At 38.3% G+C, this 9,543-nt stretch overlaps 2 long non-coding RNA genes across 2 annotated transcripts in view; one reads left to right on the plus strand and one right to left on the minus strand.

The window, feature by feature from the left end:
- Window positions 1–8,369: 8,369 nt before the first annotated feature.
- The window catches only part of LOC104990294, a 3,898-nt gene continuing 2,724 nt past the window's right edge, over window positions 8,370–9,543 (minus strand). Inside the window, exon 2 of the long non-coding RNA XR_825496.1 lies at window positions 8,370–9,209. This is a non-coding gene — a long non-coding RNA (uncharacterized LOC104990294). The remainder of the gene's footprint in view (window positions 9,210–9,543) is intronic.
- LOC104990293 overlaps window positions 9,152–9,543 on the plus strand; it is a 1,829-nt gene continuing 1,437 nt past the window's right edge. The window contains exon 1 of the long non-coding RNA XR_825495.1: window positions 9,152–9,203. This is a non-coding gene — a long non-coding RNA (uncharacterized LOC104990293). The remainder of the gene's footprint in view (window positions 9,204–9,543) is intronic.

Consider the following 9,543-nt stretch of genomic DNA (forward strand, 5'->3'; position numbering starts at 1 on the left):
ATGCTTCAGGGTAACAAAGCCCGTGTGCTGCCAACTATGGAGCCTGAGCGCCCTAGAGGTCATGAGTCACAACCACTAAAGCCCGGAAAAAACTCTCCCCAAAACTAGAAAGAAATGAAAATTTTTACTTTGAATAAGATTAAACTAGAACATGATATGCCACACACATCATCTGTTAGAGGTGATTACAAAGACAGAAAAGGGAATCAATCTCCTTTTATACAGCTAAGTGGACAAACCATTCAATACTTAGGTAGGTTTTATAATTTGCAGTCAGGTGACAAATTAGACCCATCTCTTCCCAGGAAACTGGGATATTGGAATTACTTTCCTTGATGATTGTACTTCAAAGAGATGGCTCCCAGGTCCTTGAGGAAACATTCCTGAGTTATGAGACAGGCCAGAGGTTTATTTAGCTACCATGAAGATGTACATACATTTGAAAAGGACAGAGAAAGAAATTCAGGAAAAAAAGGAGAAGGGGAAAATCTTTCTGCTTGTTTTCAGAGGAGAGAAAATTTGTATTTGCCCTTACATTTGTTCCACGGAGAAGGCAATGGCACCCCACTCCAGTACTCTTGCTTGGAAAATCCCATGGACGGAGGAGCCTGTTAGGCTGCAATCCATGGGGTCGCTAAGAGTCGGACACGACTGAGCGACTTCACTTTCACTTTTCACTTTCATGCATTGGAGAAGGAAATGGCAACCTACTCCAGTGTTCTTGCCTGGAGAATCCCAGGGACGGGGGAACCTGGTGGGCTGCTATCTATGGGGTCGCATAGAATTGGACACGACTAAAGTGACTTATCATAGCATTACATTTGTTCCAACGCTGAAGAATGAACAAGGGCTTCCCTGGTGGCTCAGATAGTAAAGAATCTACCTACAATGCAGGATACCCAGATTCAATCCCTGGGTCATGAAGATCCCCTGGAAAAGAAATGGCAATCCACTCCAGTATACTTGCCTGGAAAATCCTATGGACACAGGAGTCTGGCAGGCTACAGTCAATGGGGTCACAAAGAGTGGGACACAACTGAATGACTAACACACACAATATTCTCAGAGATTAACTTTAAACACTATATTTTCACTCCATTTATTTATACTCAATTTTATATTGCTTTGTACATTTTTTCAAGTCATTTTCTTAGACTGATGTAAACTCTCTTTATATAAACTCACAATTCCTTTGCCAAGAAAAAGATACACAAAATCTTGTGACAATTTTTAGCTCCAAGAACCTGGGAGCAACTGTGAAGTTGTTGTAATTCAATCCATTGATTCCAGACCAGTGTCAGGCAAGAACCATGTGCTGGGGAACCAAAGACAATAGATGAGACTCTGCCCTCTTGGAGGTTATAAATAATCATGTTTCTAAGAAATACATGAGTAGAGGATATATTCGTTTGCTTTATTACTGACTCCTGAGCAAGCCAGATCAATGAACCTTGAAATAATGCTTAGTAAATCATCAGTCCACCTATCTATTCATCTATCTATCTATTTTTACAGTCAAGTTTACTCTTAAAGGAAGTATAATTTTTTTAATTTAATGTTCTCATTAGGATTAATAATTGACAACAAAAATAGCATTCACTGTGAACAAATGAAGGGAAAGCCATTTACAAGGATAACCAATGCACAATGAAAACAAGTAAAACTATAAGGTCTAGCACAGAGACTTGGGATGCTGTTCAAAGATAAGCTGAGGCATCTGAAACACTGGGTTTCCCTTGTGCCTCAGACGGTAAAAAATCTACCTGCAATGCAGGAGACCTGGGTTCTATCACTGGGATGGGAAAATCCCCTAGAGGAGAGCATGGCAACGCACCCCAGTGTTCTTGCCTGGAGAATCCCCATGGACAGAAGAGCCTGGTGGGCTACAGTCCATGGAGTCGCAAAAAGTTGGACACAACTGAGTGACTAAGCACGAATAAGTTGACTATAGATTATAGATTGTCTATAGCTAAAGCCTAGATGGCAGTTTGTGATTGGTTGTCCTTAAGTTTCAATTTCCTAACTTTTCAGCATTTGCAAGCTTAGATTTTGTTTTGCTTACATAGGCTGCCAGGGCATCAGAGCCTCTTCAGTCTAATGCCCTCCTTTGTTGAATTAATATAACAGCTTTTAAGTTAACTTTATAAGTTGGCATTAAATTGGAGATCAGTGGTCTGATTTGAATAATATTAAGAGCTTCCCAAACTCCTATGTCGGAGAAGACAATGGCACCCCACTCCAGTACTCTTGCCTGGAAAATTCCATGGACGGAGGGCCTGGTGGGCTGTAGTCCATGGGGTCGTGAAGAGTCGGACACGACTGAGCGACTTCACTTTCACTTTTCACTTTCATGCATTGGAGAAGGAAATGGCAACCCACTCCAGTGTTCTTGCCTGGAGAATCCCAGGGATGGGGGAGCCTCGTGGGCTGCCGTCTATGGGGTTGCACAGAGTCAGACATGACTGAAGCGACTTAGCAGCAGCAGCAAACTCCTATGTAAAAACGCAAACATTACCAGGAGGGATCGCTCTTTTAACCTTTATCAATGTCTTCCTTAACTTTTTCTTATCAGTCAATAGCTTTAGAATAGGTCTCCACGTGGGAGTATAGGGAGATGGCAGTGAATCTAGTGATTCCAGAGGAAAGAGCCACCTGAATGAAAAATGGACTGTCTGCCAAAGACAAATTGCAGCTACCTGTTTTGTTGAGGGCCAGACCTAAGAAAGGAATGGGGTGAACCAGGCAGTGTTTCCAAGGTGGGACTAAGGTCAACTTTTTATGACAATGAGACTTGTTTTTGTACTTCTCAGAGCCTCTACATTGATCTTTTTCCTCCCTTCTACACCCCTACAAGCCCTCGCTGTGCTCCTTCTCATTGGCCTGCTACCTTAGTACAGCGCCTTGCAAAATCTGACTCTCCCACCTTCCTACTTTCTCTTTCCTCACATTGTAACTTACCTATCTATTTACTCGGGGATCTGATAAATCAAGAGCTAAATGGAGCCTGTAGGGGTCATGGTCTAATTTTATACATCTGTGTTACTCAGGCACCTAATATCTGGAGGCTGTACAAGGATGATTTTCAAATAGTTTCTGGATATATTATTATATGTTAATGGATAATACTGGCTGAAAGTGTTTCTCAATGAATAGCCAATAATTTGGAGGGAGATATTTTTGAGGAAGGTAGTCCTATCTATGTCTCCTTTCAAGAGAAATATCAACTCTATTTGTTAGATCATTCTTGAATGTTCAGGGACTGAAGGTAGTGACTTGGCCGCTGCCTGAATGTGAGTAAGAAAAAAGGGAACCATTAAAGGCCCCCCTGAGGTTTCCCATATGGCAGGGGTAGGGGAAGTCAGGTAGGGAGATTCACGGAATAATGAAACAGGTGCTGCTCTAAAAATCTAAGCACAATCATGTGCTCTCTGTAATCTGATTCCACCATTCACTTTCAATTTAGCCACATTACTGTAAATTATTGAAAGGAACTTAAATCTTTGAATATGTGCTTGCTTATACCTAATCAGAATTTGACCCATAATACTCTCAGTGCTGTTGCATCTCACAGAATGTCCTAGATATACTGTGATCTTATTTCTAGTAGCTGAATACGCTAATCCTGATAAAGCCACATGAGTACTTGACTGCGATGTAGTACAAGGAAGAATTAGGGTGTTCTTAGTAGGCAACTGCAATAAGCTACCTGCTGAGTCATTGAGCCGATCTATTTTTAATCCAGTGAGCAAAACTTCTATTTGGTGTGACCTTATCTGAATGATACCTTCTGTAGAGCTTGTAAAAACTATACCAGTCCAAAAAATGGAGGAAATATTCATTTTCATTATTCCCTGACAAGATAATTATGCTGCTTATTCAGCTGGATAAAAATCTTTTATTTTAACTAGAAATCAAATAAGTATTACCTTAATAAAGACAGACAGGCACCATGCTGTAAAAACAAAACAAAATGAAAAAAGTGTAGTACAATTAAATGTCTATTTTTCTTTGAGAATTTATCTTCGTAGTAATAATTACTGGAAATGCATTAGTCATGGTGAAAATTACATTCTAATTTTACATATACTTCTCTACTGGTACAGAAGATTGAAACTGGCCACAGATATCACATGATACAGCTTTTGATAGTCCCAAATTAGATGAGCCACTGGTTTTGATATTGGCAGAAAATGTCTCATCACAATTGTGAAACTCCTGCTAAAAAAAAGAACCAGTAGTGTTTGTAAAACCACTGCAAAATAGAAATACTAAGTAGAAAAAAAGTCTTGTAATTTGGTACCATTTATTAATGATTTTCTTTTCAGTTTTCACAAGAAATAATTGGATGATAATTGCTTGAAGAGGTTGAGAGAAGTGTTAATGTCTGGTGTTAGTTAATTATCTCTTGGTAAATCACACACATAATACCTTAGATTAGGGAGAAAACCTTACTGTAAAATTGTATTGGATGGAAGGACAGTTGTTTTATTGGGTTTAAGAGTTTTTGGCCTATGGAGATAGAATTCACTATTGCTAATATTTTAGATGAATTTCTTTTAACGGACTTTAGTAAATCAGTATGCATAATCTGTATGCATCTTATAGCAAGAGACCCACTTTCTTTGCTATAGTATTTGGGGTGTGGCTCCAGGGACCCCATTTCCATTTTTGAGGCAAACCTACCAACAGTCTCTTTAGCTTTCCCCACTAATTTTCTAGAGTTAAGGCTATTCTTAAATTTATGGGCAATACTTTCTCAGGAAGGTAGAGGACTCTAAGACTAGTTAAGACTATCAGTGGGAAATTTTATCTTTAGAGTTTCTTTCACCTTCCAAATTCACTATGCATATTTGTGTGGTCAAAATAAAATTCAAAGTAGACCTTGAAACTTACTTTTACCTTCCACCGCAGATACCACATGTTCCTTATCCCATGTCTACCCTTCTCTTCTTCCTTCCTAATGGAATCCAATTTGTTTACAGTGGCAGAGTACCCAGTTAAAAATATTCACTCCCCATCTCTGCAGGCAACCCAGTTCTGGCAGATAAAACATAAGAAAGTCTGTGAGATGGAATTTCCAGAAGAGTTACTGTTTCCCTGACTCAAAAGATCAGACTCAGTTGATTTAAAACTATTGTATTCTCCATTTTTCTTTCCCTCAGTCTTCCTGCCTAGAACATGGATTAGATGCCTGGAGGTAGAGCATCCACCTTGCAACCATGAGGACAAAAGCCATGAAGAAAGGATAATAGAGTAGAATGTTAGAAGGAGCTTGCTAACAGCCTTGAGCGGCTGCCCCAGCCCTAGACAGCCTGCTTCTATGACTGCCAAATAAAATTCATGTTGTCCAATTACAATTGACCCATGAGACACTAACACTAATATTTTTAAAAAATACTTATTTGTTTTAAATTAATTTAGACTTTTCCTTGGGCTTCCCAGGTGGCGGTAATAGTAAAGAACCTGCCCGCCAATGCCAGAGACATGAGAGACGAGGGTTTGATCCCTGGGTTGGGAAGATTCCCTAGAGGAGGTCATGGTAACCCACTCCAGTATTCTTGCCTAGAGAATCCCAGGAGCCTGACAGGCTACAGTCCATAGCGTCTCAAAGAGTCAGACATGACTGAAATGACTTAGCACATACGCACGCAGAATTTTCCTTAAAGCCGTGACTTTTAGATTAACTATTTGGAATTATGAGCTACAAAATATCTTTTTTCTTTGAAAATGTAATCCAGATATAGCAATTGTTAAGTTAATTTAAAAGGAGGTCATTAAACTGAGATGGTTCTAATGCCTTACTGGCATTACCTAAGCAAACCAAATCCAATCCTGTAAATGCCTCATGGTTAAGAAATTAAAACCTAAGAACACTGATCACAAACAGCCAATAAGATTTTTTTCCAAATAAGGCAAATGCTTAAGCTATAGCCCATCACATAATCTCCTTGCTTTGCTTCCTTCTTCTCCATAAAATCTTTCTCCTAGCTCCTGTTGGAGTGCTTTTCAGTTTGGTGCTTTGATTTAAACTGACTTTTGCTCAAATAAACGCTTAACATTTTTAATATGCCTCAGTTTCTCTTTTAGCAGTTCAAATGGTTGGCTATTTGTTCTACCACCAGTTGACACTTGAAACTTAATAGTATTAATAAACAGAATTCAAATGTGGTATCCACATGACTCATCAAATAGAAGCAAAAAGATTTAAGATAGTAATCCCACCATCAAAACACAAAATATGTGGGTCACTTTGTGGGATCACCACCAGGGGCTTAAATGCCGTGACCAAAGACTGAAGTTCTCCAAAGAATGTGATAGTCGCTCAATTGTGCTGTGTTTTCTTGAGGAGACAAAAGCCTTATCCAGTCTATGACTGGTGATGTGGGGAAGTAAATACAGATCTCCCAAACTTAACCAAAACTAACTAGCAAACAATAAAAAAATTACATCATAAAATGTAAGTAACTTAGTAAATTGAAAGGAAACTGTTATTCACAACATAACTGATATGTTTGTAGATTTACTTACATTCTTTATTGTTCTTATAATACCACATGATGCAAATTATTGAAGATAAACTGACTTATTCAATTGAATTGTTGACTACTGCATTTATACTATGTTTAAGAAAGCTTAGAGCCTAGAGAAGTAGAAAATAATATGGTCTCTACCTTCAGTGACACCGTATTTTGAAAGAGATAAAACTTATAGAAGTCAAATCCTTGAAGATGAAACTTGGAAGAGTAACGTACAAAGATAAATTATATTTAAAATGAGGGGAAATGGGAAACTGGTGGTTATTTCTAGGGGATGGGGATGATGGATGATAATTATTCCTTACCTTATGCCTTTCTGTATTCCTAATTGTCTGCAATAAACATGCATTGCTTGTAAAATTAGAAAGAAAACAATAAATGTCATTAAAAATGAAAAAATTAATAAAATTAAGTATGAAGAAATACCAAAATATACAGTGCATATAATAGACGTTAAGATAGAAGATTTTGGGTCAGATTTCATGGAAGAATGGGGGTTTCTGCTGGACCTTGAGATTTGACTGTGATATCTATATAGCATCTCTGATCCAGGGCCAGGAATCTGTTTTAATTCCACGGGACACCTACCACTTGTGTCTAATGCTATGGGGATGGTGTCGCCTCCATGTGAATGGTGTCCACTGGAGCCGTGCAAGGAGGCAGCCTTGTTTGTCATTCTATAACACAGCGGGGTTTGCAAATTCAGGGTCTGATCTGTCTAAAAGCAGTTTATGGAAGTAATAAATATAAAGCAGCAATAAATTTGTTGTTTCCATGAGTATTCCAGCTGGTACACTCTGTTCCCTTGTTCTCTAGCTTTAAATAGTTCCCAAATTTTCATGTACCAGCCACAAGTTTAAGTTCCCTCTTGCAGCTATTTATATCATGCTGCTTGTGTGTAAAATAAGACTCCTCATTCATAAAATAGGATGATAACACAACCTTGTCCTACTTACCTAAAAATAGTTTCCTATCTGCAAAATGGGGCTAATAATATCTACCCTATTGATTCCACAGGGTTGTGCTGAGCATCAGACATGATACTATGTAAAAGCAGGCTGAAATTCAAAGTATTCTACAAATCAGGGAAATTCCCTGGTTATCCAATAGTTACGATCTGCACTTCCACTGCTGGGGGTTGAGGTTCGATCCCTGATTGGGGGAACTAACAAGCTGAGTGGCATGGCCAAAAACAACAAAAACCCAAAAAAGTATTACACAAATCAGAGACATCTCTATAGCTCTGCTTACCACTGGAACCAAATAATTTGTGAGACAAGCACCAAGCTGTCCATTACAATATGTTTGGCCATGAAGGAGTATGATATTTACTAGTCTGTGGACCTACAAAAACTTTTGTGCTACATTTTGTGTTCACTGTTTTTATGAATAGCTATTTTTAAAGGAGTTGGCAAAAGCCTATGCAACTAGAGTGACTACTTATAGGACTGCCCATAAATAGTCTAGTGTTTAAACCAAGAAAGTGAATTCTATTTCTCCTCTCCCATTCTGCTCAGTTTCCTATTTCTTTCCACAAAGGGTGACATTGTTCACAGCAAAACTGCAGGTAGAGTACTTTTCTTGTAGATACTTTCTTTTACCTCTCAGGCTGACTCCAGGTCAAAGGCATTTGGTATGATCATTGCAATTGTCTTCCCAGAAGTGAGAGGGGTATTATAATACTATTCTGGGGGATGAAACGCACTCTACTGCAGGAACCAGAAACCCAGGTTCTTGTCCCAGGTTTTGAGTGAGTTTAGGTCAACACTCCTCTCTCTGGAGCTTTAGTTTCCCCCTCTATAAAATTATCTCTCTAAAAAAAATTTTTTTTTTTTAAGTGTACATCATACATTTATTACCAACAACCCTCTCAACTCCAAAATTGGGCACAGGGATTAAAAATAAAAATTCATTGCACTACTTAGTAAAGCGTTACTAGTAACTTTCATAAAAAATGTACAAACTTTGTTAAAAATTTATCAAGCCTTCAAATGATTTGGTTACAGATATTTATAATACGTACATTTAAAACTATATGTTAACTGATACAATGGAGTATGATTCGAGGAAATGACTCAGCAAATGATTCCAAAATACACCCCTGTGAGCTTTCCATAGTCTGAAACAAACAGCAAAATGAGGTAACCAAATGTACCAACAGGGGGAAAATAGCTTTCTAATAAAGGCCTAAAGATATCTGTGAAAAATATTCTCGTAAGTGAGTTGGTAGATCTCATTTAAAATATTATAAGAGGCCCAAATATAAGAATCTTAACAAATCACATTTCAGAGAGTGTATAAAATCTAAATAGGCTTTCACATTTTCTAGATTTTGCTTGAAAAAATTCAGGACAGAAAATCCTAATGAGATCTTGATACCTGGAGGCCTTGTTTTTTGTTTTTGTTTTTCTTTTTGGGGAAGAGGGGGTGCTAAAAACCAACAAAGGTGGTATTTCATGCAAAGGAAAATAAAAAAACACAGCAGAGTTAAGGTGGTAAAGCCAATATTGTTTTAGGAGGAAAGGGGAAGAAGGCAAGAAACCAACATCTGCCTGCTATCTGGTGCATCACCTAAGGAGTCAACAGCTAGGTACAAATCAACTGTTCTTTCTCTTCTGCTAGCCACACGGTTGCTAAATGTGGCTAGGTTGAGCTGGTTTGGAACACATGCATGTACGCTCCTAACACACACTAACTACTTAATAAGCAAATCTGCACACATCTCTAAGAGCCCCATGCGAAGAAAAGACATTCCCAAAGAGAGATCAGCCACAAGAATGCAACAATTCTGGATTTTACCAAAATAGACCCTGCTGCCTCCTAAATTGCCAACGGCCTCTCAAAAATTTAATGGAAAAGGGGTAGTATGACAAGAATTCATCATCCCAGAGAGGGAAGAAAGAGCTACTTTTCCTAGTCATTAGTACAGTGTGCCTTGTTAATTAAGTATCTATATAAATTAGAAAAAGTGCTTTACTTGCATGCTTCAATAAAATGAATACTGAGT

This window comes from Bison bison, unplaced genomic scaffold, assembly GCF_000754665.1.
Source record: "Bison bison bison isolate TAMUID 2011002044 unplaced genomic scaffold, Bison_UMD1.0 scf7180017864177, whole genome shotgun sequence".
NCBI lineage: Eukaryota > Metazoa > Chordata > Mammalia > Artiodactyla > Bovidae > Bison > Bison bison.